Raw genomic sequence first — 9351 nt, forward strand, 5'->3', positions numbered from 1 at the left:
TTGCTGGGAATATTTCTAATTTTTATAAATTTAAAAGATGACTATCATAATTACACATTTACAAATATTTGTAAGATACCTATTGCTTCATTGAAGTTTTCCAGGTACTATAAAAACCTGTAAACATCTCTCTACATGAATAAAACTGATTACAGAAATTTAAATTTACTTCTTTTTTTCTCTCTTAGTTTGGATATTCTGTGGGAATATTCTAGCATCTGATTTTTTTTTTCCTTGTACCGGGGATCAAACTCAGGACCTTGTGTTTGCAAGGCAGGTGTGGCACCACTGAGCCAAATCCCCAGCCCTGGGATCTGATTTTTAAGAATAACACGAAGCAATAGATTCTTCCTTTCTCTTGTATTGCAGAGTCAGACTAGAGAGAATACTACTACTCCCAGATAGGACTGAGGGAGGATTAACCAAGTTAATCTACATGAAAGGCTTAGGACAGAATTAACTGCTCTTGTCCCATCATAATTGTATTGGTGTGCTTGACTCAGAGACCACCTCTTCTGATTGTCTGGGACAACTGAAGTCCTATATTTTAAATTTAAATTTAATTATTGTAAAATGTGCATAAAATATATCGTCATAACAATTTTAAGTGTTCAGTTCCTTAATGTTTAATATATGTATATTATTGTGCAACCTATCTCTAGAACTTTCATCTTGCAAAACTCATGTTCTATATCCATTAAACAAGAAGTCCCATAACATTTTGATTGAATTATATACTTATAAAATCTTATACCACCAATTTGATGATTCCCTTGAAAATCGTAGGTTGTACAGATCTATATAACTTTCCTAGAGTTTCACAGCTTCTTGGGATGATAGTTGATACAAAAAAAATTTTACTCAGATGTAAAAGCTCACATGTTCAAATCTATCCAAATGAACCCATGTCTGCCTCCCTGCTTCACGTATTTCTAATTTCAAGTTCTGGGCCAGCCAGTCTTTGGTGCTTTCCCCAGCAGGAAAAGTATGTAATGGCAGTAGTATAAACAAAGGCACCAAACAGGTCCACTCATGATGGGCTTCAGGTGGTCTGGGGAAGGAATTAGAGAGAAAAGTTTATGTAGAGGGATGGTTGCACCAGATGAAGGACTTAAATAATCCTGAAAGGCTCGGGACTTCAGACTTTATCTTGTAGGTATAAGGTTTTTAAAAATTTAATTACGTTTATTGGTACATTTTAGGCATACATAGTGATCACATTCATCATAGGGAATTTGTACTTGTACATTATATATCTTGGTTCTTATTTTTTCCCATCCCTCTTCCTTCCTTTATACCCTCCACCCCTCCTTATTTACAAAAGGTTTGTTTCCATTGGCATAAGGTTTTGATTGCTGAATTATGGTGAAGGCAGGCTTTAGGAGAGTTTTCTGGCCATAGTGGGTGGGTTAGGATAGAGGAGATATTGGGGAGAGGAAGGTAGTGTATGAGCTAACATATAGGCTTAAGACCCTAAAGGACTAGGTGCTAAATGGGGTAGAATGAGCTAATCATACATGATCAAGATAATGGACAAAAACATTGATGTCTAATTGGAGGATTTCTAGAGCTGGAGAAATTAGGGATGCCCCAGGTTTTACTATGGGCAACTGTTCCTAAAATAAGGCAATCTTAAGAAAGGGGGAAATGGTATGGAGAGTTGTGAGGCAACGTGATAAATGTAGGTTCCAGTTTTTTCAATATGTAAAAACACAGGAAATGTTAAATATGCTGAGATTTTGCAGCTGAAGTTCAGGGCTAGAGATACGGAATTGGGGACCATCACAGTTTGTAGGGAACTGAGGCTGTGAGAACAGACTCATTTGCTAGGAATAAGGGAGAAGGAAGGAGATCCCAAAGAATGAACTCTGCAAACATCCATAATTGAGAGATGGAAAGAAGAAAAAGGGTGTCAGTCATCAAAATATGAGATTGGTGAGACCATCAAATCATGGACACCAGCCAAGGCTTTCAAAGTGCTGTGCAGTGGAGCCACAGTTCATTTACAGTTATGACATTCAAGGTCCTTTAAAATACCTAAGGGTTTTAAAAAAAATTATCAAAAGGTCAAGGCACAATCACTAAGAAAGTCAGTGAACTTGACAATAACCAGATGGCTGACTCTGAGGGGCAGGGAAGAGTGAGTCCAGACCTCAGGGAAGCATAGTTGCTGCGGAATGAGGAGACAGAGACTGAGAGAGATCTGCCAGGTTCACCTGCAGGAAGAAGAGGAGCAGAAGGCCAGATAAAGGCTTTACCTTTGCATCTTGCTTTTCCAGGATAGGGAAAAAATCAAAGCAAAGAGGGATAGGTGATGGTGTTGGACATGAGAAGGGTATGACCGACAGTCACCTGTGGTAGCCTCTTTTTTGGGGGCGGGGGGCAGGAAGACATTGAACAGAGGAAGGAGGGAGGAAGGAGTTCTGTGAGCTTATCCAGGGGGGTTAGGGCTTAGAGGACACTAGAGGTTTGATCCAGCTTCCCTGGGTTGTACAAGAAAGGCAACCAGAGAGGAGTATGATAATGCCTTTCTCCTTTACCAAGAGTGCTAAAGGAAATAAGGCTGAGATTTAACTGAATTTACCAATCTCAAGTAAGACCTTTGAATGTAGGTACACACAGCACCAGACACCTGAGTTTTTGATTACCTGCTATTTCAGATTCACCCCAACTACTGTTTTCTGGTTATAGTAACTCTCAGAAGGGGACCCTATTTAGCAGTTTCATATTGTGTTTGTACTCCCTTATTACTACCAGAAAACTCCTGGAATGTGGGATCCAAATCCGAAACATGAGTTGAGTAGAAGCAATGACTTTAAAGCTACTCAGCAAAGAATCTTTGATGGCCCTCCAAAGCTCATAGATCTGAATGTCTAAGCCAACATCACTGTGTATGTAGCTGTCAAAGGCTTTGGTATCAATGTCACAGAAAATCCATTCAAGGAAGCAAATGCCACTGGAAATCTTGAGGTTTTGCATATTCTCCTGGGCCTCAAGAAAACCTTCATGCACATGACAGGCTGATCGCTTTCTCGAGCTTTTTCTGTCTCAGCACAGCAGCAGGCATTTCCTCTGTCTCTGCAGTGTTCCTCTTTAGATGTACACTATTGTGGGAGATTAAACAGGGGTATTGTGCCACCAAACAGGGGTAGTGAATTGATTAAAAGAAGTTTTGATGCTTCTAGGACAATCTTTTGATTTGTGCATTAAGTACAGGCCCTGAGCAAGATACACCTATTAGGGCCAGTCCACCAAATGGGTAGATTGATTTGTTCTCAATATTAGAAATCTGTGACTTCTGGGAAAATGGCCGAGTGGAAAGTAACAACAACTCAGCCTCTCAGATTCGGAATCCAGACACTGGAAAATAACTTGGGGGAGGAAACAAGAAGTAGATCCCTGGGAAACAGGAAAGATCTGACAGGAAAATTAAAACCTAGAGAAATTGAAGAGACAAAATACAACATGGAAAAGGAAAGGAACAATCTACAGTTTCTTCCCAGCTCCAGGCTCCTGGCTCCCAGGAAAGGGAGACTGAATCTGTGAGACCCAGTGAAAGCTGGGGACTTCAGAGGGCTGCAGGGAGAAATACAGTGGTGGGATGGATCAGCCAGGTGCTGTGAGCCTCAGGAACAGTGTGGGGTTCTGCTCCCACATGAATCCTTTGATGGGCAGCAGCTGGGAGAGTGAGTCCAGTCCAAGAGCCCAGCAAAGCCCTGGAGAGTGTGCTTGGTCAGATGCCATTCCAAGGAAGGGATGATTGTTTGAACCCAGGACTCAGAGCACCCACGGGACAGCTTCACTTCAGGCTTCCCAGTATCACGTTTTCACAGTGACTGGGTGATAGACAGTCACAGGAGATGGCCAGGGTTGGGCTGGAAAGAGACCTGCCAAGGGGTGTGAGCTAAAGGACAAAGGCCCTGCCCCCAGGGCCAGAGGCTGGCTCGGCCCGGCCAGAATTGCTGGGATTTGAAAGTTGCAGTCCTGGTGCCCAGGTCCCAGTCCTCCTGTCTTCTGAGCCTGCATAAAGCACAGGTCTGGGGTCTGCCTGCGTTCTTTATCTACGAGTGTGACTTGGGGTTGGCCCAGAATTGTAGAGACTGGAAGGAAACCACACATTCAAAACCAGAGAAGTTTCTTTCTTTTTTTGTGTGTGAGTGTGTTTAGTTTTGGGTGTGTGTTTTCTTTTTTCTTCTTTCCTCCTTTCTTCTTTGCCATTTTATTGGGATTTGGGTAATTTTTTGTCTTATCTTTTTTTTCCTTTTTCTTTTAAATTTTTCTGCATTTTTCTCTTATTTTTACTTCCTACATAATGTTTTTCTCCCTCTTTTGCTTTTATCTTCTATTTCTTGTCAGTTTTTTTCTTACCTTGACCTAATTCAATAAATATCCTATTCTCCAATAAGAATCTTTGTACCATGTGTTTCTCCTCATATCATATAGTTTAAGGTTTCAAATTTTTACTCTTGCATTCCCCTCTTCCCAAATCCTTTATCTTTAGTAGTATAATCATACAGCTTTATTAGTCCTTGGATAGTTAACTCTATACAATTACTGTTGAATTCTTTTATACTATTAGTGGAGATATAGCTGTCACATTTAGAATATATTAGCATTAAGTCAATACCTGGGTCGTCTTAATGTTTACACCATAATTGTGGATTTCTTCTCTAGGGTTAAATTGGCTCTTATGTTAATACCCACTCTATCTTGAATGATACCACTAGCTCATCTGCTTGATATTACCATAATTGTTGCTATTCTTTGTAAGCCAACACTCAAATTAACTTTGTGACATTAACAGTACAAGAGTACATTCCCAGAGAGCTAGATGCTGGGCTAATTACATTGCATCCTCCCCTCCTAAATTAACCAAAGTGATTGGATCTTGGGGCTGAGGCAAAGGACTATAGTTAGCCATGCCCAAAGTACATCACTGAAAAGCAACTAAAGAAATCTCTATACTAGCAACAAAGTCTTCACACTATAAGCATTCATGAACCTCAGCACAAAACAAACAAACACAACAGAAGCACAAGAAGACAAGGCAACAAGTCCCCAAACACCCTACTCCCCTGAGGCAAATCTGGGGCGCATCAAGTGGGGAAAATAGCATAAGCCACATACCCAAATTACTGAAATTCAGGATAACAGTGGAGGTTAGAAAACAGATTAAAGTGGTACTCAACAAGATGACAGACTACACAGCTAAACAGGTAACAGAATAACCAAAATGACCCAGAAGTTTTCAGAAGATACTATTAAAAAGCTAGATGAACTAAATAAAATGATACAAAACATGAATGACCAGTTAATAAAGATTTAGAGTCCATTGGGCCGAGGATTTAGCTCAGTGGTTTCGCCGCCTGCTGAGCAAGCACAAAGACCCAAGTTCGATCCCTGGTACCAAAAAAAAAAAAAAAAAGATTTAGAGTCCATGAAAAGGTTTTAATCAGAAATCCAGATTAAAAATTATATTGTTATTAGGATCCATACATGGTATATTGTCTATTAAAAAATTATACTGAAAGTATAGGCAGAAGTGACCAATGTGAGGATAGAATTTCAGAAGTAAAAGACAATGATGACAACTAAAGACACCATGAAAACAACAAGAGAACATGCAAAATGCATCTAACAGCTGCTAGATGGATGACGCATAAAAAGACTAAGAGTAACTGGAATAGTTGGATGCAGTAGCACACACCTGTAATCCCCAGCACTCAGGAGGCTGGGGAAGGACTGTCATGCGTTTGAGGCCAAGCTAGGCTACATAGTGAGCTAAAGGACAGCTTGAACATAGCAACAACCTGTCATAAATACAAAAAATAGTAATTGAAATAAATGAAAAATCAGAAGATAACACAAATAGCATAAAAACCTGTTCACAGAAATGGCAGAAAACTTCCCAAATATAAGGAAAGAAATAAACATACAGAAAAGTGAGACATATAGAATCCCAAATAACCATGGCCAAAGGAGAATTTATTTGTGCCACATTACACTCAAAGTACCAGAAGTCCATCACAGGGTCAAAATCTTCAAAGCTGCTAGAGAAAGGCAATGAATCAAAAATGTTATATAAATAAAGAATGTGACTTTTTTTGAGATTGGCTTTTTTTCACTTAGCATAATGCCTTTGAGATCCATACAAGTTTCTGTATTAGTTTCTTCCTTTTTTTGCTGAGTATTATTCCATTGCACAGATGTAGTGAAATTAATCATTCATCTACTAGAAAATATTTTGGTGGATTCCAATTTTGTCTTATGAATAAAGGCACTATGAACAATTGTGTGCAGGTTTTTGTTTTTTTTTTTGGTACTGGAGATCGAACTCGGGACCTTGCGCTTGCAAGGCAGGTGCCAGAACCACTGAGCTAAATCCCCAGCCCTGTGTGCAGGTTTTGAGTGGACATAAAAGTTCATTTTCCAGTGATGAAAGGCCACAAAGCAAATAGAAGTGTTGACTCATGTGGTATGTCCTTAGTTTTAAAAGAAACTGTCATACAGGTATACTCATGTTTATATCAGCACAATTCATAATAGCCAAATCTTGGAAGCAGCCTATATGTCCATCAACACATGAATGGATAAAGAAAATATGGTACTGTATTTACACAGAAGGTACTACTCTGCTATAAAGGAGGATAAACTTAAGTCATTTGTAAGAAAATGGATGTACCAGAGACCATAATGTTAAGTAAAATAGAAACCAGACACACAAGCTTAAGTATTACATGGCTTCTCCTATATGAGAAATCCAAATTATAAATAAAGAGCAAAATAAATTATAACAGGAAGCAGGGAGATAGATCTTTCTCACATAGGAAGAGCATCAAGAGATGGAGTGAGGGGATGGAAAACAAGAGAAAGGGCATGGAAAAAGGAATTAAGCTATGTACATGCACCAACTCCACACAAGAAATGTAAACATTATCTGCAAACATGTAGTAATTAAAAAAAAATAGAAAAAGAAACTATTATTTTCCAAGGTGGCTGTGCCCTTTTATGTTCCCATCAGCAGTATATGAAAAACTTGGTTTCTCTGTGTCCTTGCCAGCACTTGCTGCTGACACTAATATGTGTCATCCTCACAGGTTAATGTTGTGTCTTGCTGTTTTAAATTTGTATTTCCCAGGCAGATAGTGCTGTGTATCTTTTCATGTGTTACTCATTTACCTTCTGTGGTGAAATGCCCCTTCCTATCTGTTGTCCATCAAATAGGGGATTGTTTTGTCATTTTATATCCTAGGTGAGTTGTTAGATCTGTGGTTTGTAAGTATTTTTCTCCCAGGCTGTGTAGTTTCATTTTCTTTATTCGGTCTCTCATGGAGTAAATGTTTTACATTTTAGTGAAGATCAATTTACTAATATTTTTTCGTTTAAGGATTACGCTCTTGGAATCAAGTCTAAAAATTCTTTGCTACACTAGATTCTAAGGTTTATTTTTTCTAAAAGTCTTACAATTTAAATTTAAGTCTAGGATGCATTTTGTTTTATTTGAGGTATGAGGTTTAAGCAGAGGTTCGTAGTTTTGTCTGTTCCAGCATCATTTGTTGAAATAACAGCATTTTCTCCTTTTGTACCTGTCAGAATCAGTTAAGAGTATTTGTGTAGGGCTATTTCAGTTCTCTATTCCATTCCATTGATATGAGTCTACCCCCACCCCCACCAGTATCAGATAGTCTTGACATTGGATAGAATGACTCTTTCTACTTTTTTTTTTAATATTTTATTTAAAATTTTATTTTTGGTACTGGGGATTGAACTCGGGCCCTTGAGCTTTCAAGGCAAGCGGCAGAACCACTGAGCTAAATCTCCAGTTAAAATTTTATTTTTATTAGTACATATTTGCCACACACAACAATCACATTCATCATAGGGAATTTGTACTTGTACATAATATGTCTTCTTTTTCTCGTTCCCCTCCCCTCCCTTCTACCCTTCTTTTCTCCTCCCCATTTACAAAAGCTTTGTTTCCATTTTTTCTTTTCCATTCTCTTTTAAATCCCTCCTCCTCTTGTTCTTCTTCCCATTTGAAGATGTTCTTCCTACCTCCCAGTATCTGTTCTCCATTTTGCTCCTTATTTTCCCTTTGGGTTTTTCACACAAGAGAAACAATGGGATATTTACACTTTGTGTGTCTGATTTAATTTCTTTAACATTATGGTCTTGAGGTGCATCTATTTATCTAAAAATTACTCGTTTATCCTTTATGGCAGTGTAGTACTCCATTGTATATAAATACATTTTCTTTATCCATTCATCTGTTGATGGGTATATGTGCTATTTCCAAGATTGAGCTATTATAAATTGTGCTGCTATAAGAGAATGGAAGGAAAAAAATGGAAACAAAGCTTTTGTAAATGTAGGGCAAGAAGGTGTAAAGGGAGGGGAATGGGAAAAAAAGAATTATTATGTACAGGTTTAAATATTATGTACATATATTACGTACAGGTACAAATTCCCTACAATGTGATCAATATGTATGAAAAATATGTCCTGATAAAAAATTTAGGGAAGTGAAAAAAGATATTGTATTGCTATAACAAGGAAATGTATTTAACACTGTGGTATGATGTTTTAACTCTTTCAGGAAGATACTTAGAAAGGGTACAGCTGGGTCAAATGGAAGCTCTAGTTTTAGTTTTTTGAGGAATCTCCCCACTGATTTCCATAGTTGTCATACCAATTTACACTTCCACCAACTATGGAGAAGTATTCTTTTTCCCCCACAGCCTAGCCAGCATGTTATTTTTGATTTTTTGATGATACCTGTTCTTTCTGGAAAGAGAATCTGTGTTGTTTTAATTTGCATTTCTTGAATATCCAGTAATGTTGAACATTTTTTCATATATTTACTTGCTGTCTGCACTTATTCATCTGACAAGTGTCTATTCATTTCAGGTGCCCATATTTGGATTGGGTCTTTAAATGTGGGGAGTCTGATTTAAAAAAAAATTCTTTATATATCCTAGATGCTAGTCCTTTGTCTAAGGAATAGCTGGTAAAAAATATTTTTTTTCTCATTTTGTGAGCTGTCTCTTTACTCTCTTGTTGGTTTCTTTCACTGTGCAAAAGGCTTTTGATATGATCCCTGTTGTTGATTCTTTGTAATATTTCCTGTGTGATCGGGAAGTCTTTGCCTACACCTGTGTCTTTAAGATTTTTACCTATTGTGTTTTTCAGCAGATTGTTTGATTTTATACTTAAATCTCTGATCCATTTCAATTTTATTTTAGTGCATAGTGAGAGATATGGGTTAAGTTCAGTCCTCGGCAAGTGGAAAGCCAGTTTCTCCAGCATCATTTATTAAAGAGACTATCTTTCTTCTAGTGAAGGTGTTTGGCC

The sequence above is a fragment of the Heterocephalus glaber genome, unplaced genomic scaffold (assembly GCF_053883595.1).
Source record: "Heterocephalus glaber isolate CG9 unplaced genomic scaffold, H.glaber_assembly_v1.0 deba00000546, whole genome shotgun sequence".
Classification (NCBI taxonomy): domain Eukaryota; kingdom Metazoa; phylum Chordata; class Mammalia; order Rodentia; family Bathyergidae; genus Heterocephalus; species Heterocephalus glaber.